Source organism: Octopus bimaculoides, chromosome 1 (assembly GCF_001194135.2).
Source record: "Octopus bimaculoides isolate UCB-OBI-ISO-001 chromosome 1, ASM119413v2, whole genome shotgun sequence".
Classification (NCBI taxonomy): domain Eukaryota; kingdom Metazoa; phylum Mollusca; class Cephalopoda; order Octopoda; family Octopodidae; genus Octopus; species Octopus bimaculoides.
This window is the reverse complement of record NC_068981.1, coordinates 34873719-34876725: the sequence shown is the minus strand read 5'-3', so window position 1 is coordinate 34876725 and position 3007 is coordinate 34873719. Positions and strand designations below refer to the sequence as shown.

Below are 3007 nucleotides of genomic sequence, written 5' to 3'. Positions count from 1 at the left end.
ATTATAGCTGTTATTACGAATACAGATATATTTTCCTACTTGGGAAAACACAAACGCACACAAACACCAAAACACACACGTACTTCTATACACAAATACATTAACACACCCACATCGATAAACACATTTAAACATTCTCTCGCCCACTGTGTAGACATATAACTTTATATGCGTGCGTCGCTCTGCGTGTGAGTGTATGGGTGCACACAAGCCTAGGGTGTGGGCGGGAAATTTCATTGTCAATCTATTTCCAGCGATTTCCATCTGTTACACATCACCCATGTGACATGCACACGCACGCACATGCATACAAGCGCGCGCGCACACACACACTCGCACACTCGTAGATACCTCACACACCACACACACACCAGCGGCTATGAGTCAATAATGGGCTCTCTACAGTCAGAAGTCTTCAAATCATATCATACCGTTTTGAATTATAGGTTGGACGTTTATCTATGATCTTTTATCTTTTACTTGTTTCAGTCATTTGACTGTGGCCATGAAGGGTTTTAGTCAAACAAATCGACTGCAGGACTTATTTTTTTCAAAGCCTGGTACTTATTCTATCGATCTTTTTTTGCCGAACCGCGGTTCGGCAAAGGAGAGCCACAGAATAAATACCAAACTTCAAGTAAGTACTGATGTCGATTTATTTAACAAATCCTTACATGATTGTGCTCCAGCATGGCTGCAGTCTAATTACTGAAGCTTGTAGAATAGTATAGATTTTATAATCCTTCTTATGACATACTCTGTACACTAGTTATATGCATTTTAATATGTGTTTATTTATATGTGTGTGTGTGTGTGTGTGTGAGTGTGTGTGTGTGTATGTGTGTGTGTGTGTGTGTGTGTGTGTGTGTGTGTGTGTGTGTGTGTGTGTGTGTGTGCGTGCGTACGTGCGTGGCACGCATGCGTATGTGTATGTGCGCATTTAATATAGCCACGTCCACAAACGCGCTCACATTTAAAAATATTTCCTTTTCTTGACCAGAAAAATCACTATTTGAACGGGAAAATACTTTCACTTTCGGTTTCATGTGAAACTGGAAGTGAAACAGTATTTATCTTTTACCATTTACCTGTTTCAGTTATTTGATGTGGCCATGCTGGGGCACCACCTTGGAGAATTTTTAGCAGTACGAATCAACCCTAGCATCTTTCTAAGTCTGGAATTTTTAGTTTGTAAGGTTTAAAAATAAATGAGAACATTTTTGAAAAGAAGGATTGACATCGACTCCATTTGAATACAACGAGACGTAATGTTAGTAATATATTAAGGCGGTGAGCTGGCAGAAACGTTAGCATACTGGGCGAAATGTTTAGCAGTATTTCATCTGTCTTTACGTTCTGAGTTCAAATTTCGCCGAGGTCGACTTTGCCTTTCATCCTTTCGGAGTCGATAAATTAAGCACCAGTTACGTACTGGAGTCGATCTAATCGACTGGCCCTCTCCCCCAAAATCTCGGGCCTTGTGCCTAGAGTAGAAATAATGTTAGTAATATATGAGAAAGAGAGAGAGAAAGTGAGTGAGCGAGGGAGTGAGAGAGAAAGAGAGAGAGAGAGAGAGAGAAGGGAGAGAGTGAGATTTATTGAGGGTAGAAATGTGGCTGTGTGGTTAAGACACTCGCTCTGTCCAACGAGGTTTCTGGTTCAGTTCCACGAAGCCGCACCTAACTTCTTGTTTTCACCTTTAAGCGCCCAGTTAACCGTTGCCTCACGAGTGAATGAGTGTGTGTGTGCGTGTGTGCGCTTGTGAGTCAGACTTTGTGTTTATGTCTGTCTCTCTACCATTTAACAACTGTGTATGGTTGTTTACGCGTCTGTAACTTAGCAGTTCGGCAAACAAAGCAACAGAATAAGCATTAGACTTCACATTAATGTTGAGGTCGATTTGTTCCACTAACTCTGCATATGAAAGAGTAGAACGCTCATATTTAGTATTACGTCTTTTAGTGTGTGTGTGTGTGTGTGTGTGTGTATGTGCCTGAGGAGACGCGTGTGTTTTTTTTCTTCTTTACTTGTTTTAGTCATTTGACTACGGCCGTGCTGGGGCACTCCCTTGAAGGGTTTTAGTCGAATGAATCGACTCCGATACTTAATTTTTTTTTAAAGTCTGTAACTTATTCTCTAGGTCCCTTTTGCCGAACCGCTACGTTACGCGGACATGTTCAAACCAACACCGGTTGTCAAGCGATGGTGGGGTACAAACACAATGACATGCACACACACATATATAGACATATATATATATATATATATATATACAACAAGCTTCTTTCAGTTTTCGTCTACCAAATCTGCTCAGAAGGCTTTGGTCATCCCGTCGATACACTAAGGAACATTCGGCAAAGATGTCACGCAATGGGACTGAACCTGGAACTTCCTCAATTACATAGCCACGCATGCACCTATGTATATACATGAATTCAATACACCTGCCTCCCACATACACTCACGCAAGAATATATTACAAGGAAAAATATTTTCACTTTACGTATCTGGTAAAATATTTTCAATTTTGATGTAGAAAATCAGATATTTCTGAACAGATAAATACTTTCACTTTCAGTTTCCTGGGAATCTGGAAACAAAGTGGCAGTATCAACATTTTGAATGAGGAAGGCGGCGAGCTGGCAGAAACGTTAGCGCGCCGGGCGAAATGCTTAGCGGTATTTCGTCTGCCGCTACGTTCTGAGTTCAAATTCCGCCGAGGTCGACTTTGCCTTTCATCCTTTCGGGGTCGATAAATTAAGTACCAGTTACGCACTGAGGTCGATGTAGTCGACTTAATCCGTTTGTCTGTCCTTGTTTGTCCCATGTTTAGCTCCTTGTTGGCAATAAAGAAATAAGAAACGTTAGCACGCCGGGTGATAAATTAAGTACCAGTTGCGTACTGGGGATCGATCTAATCGACTGGTCCCTTCCCCCAAAATTTCGGGCCTTGTGCCTAGAGTAGAAAAGAATGTTCTGAATGAGGAAAACAACAAAGTTATTACGC

General features: G+C 41.4%; 1 long non-coding RNA gene across 1 annotated transcript in view; it reads left to right on the top strand.

Moving 5' to 3' along the window:
* The first annotated feature begins 518 nt into the window (after positions 1-518).
* The window catches only part of LOC128249808 (uncharacterized), a 24715-nt gene continuing 22226 nt past the window's right edge, over positions 519-3007 (top strand). The window contains exon 1 of the long non-coding RNA XR_008265932.1: positions 519-637. This is a non-coding gene — a long non-coding RNA (uncharacterized LOC128249808). The remainder of the gene's footprint in view (positions 638-3007) is intronic.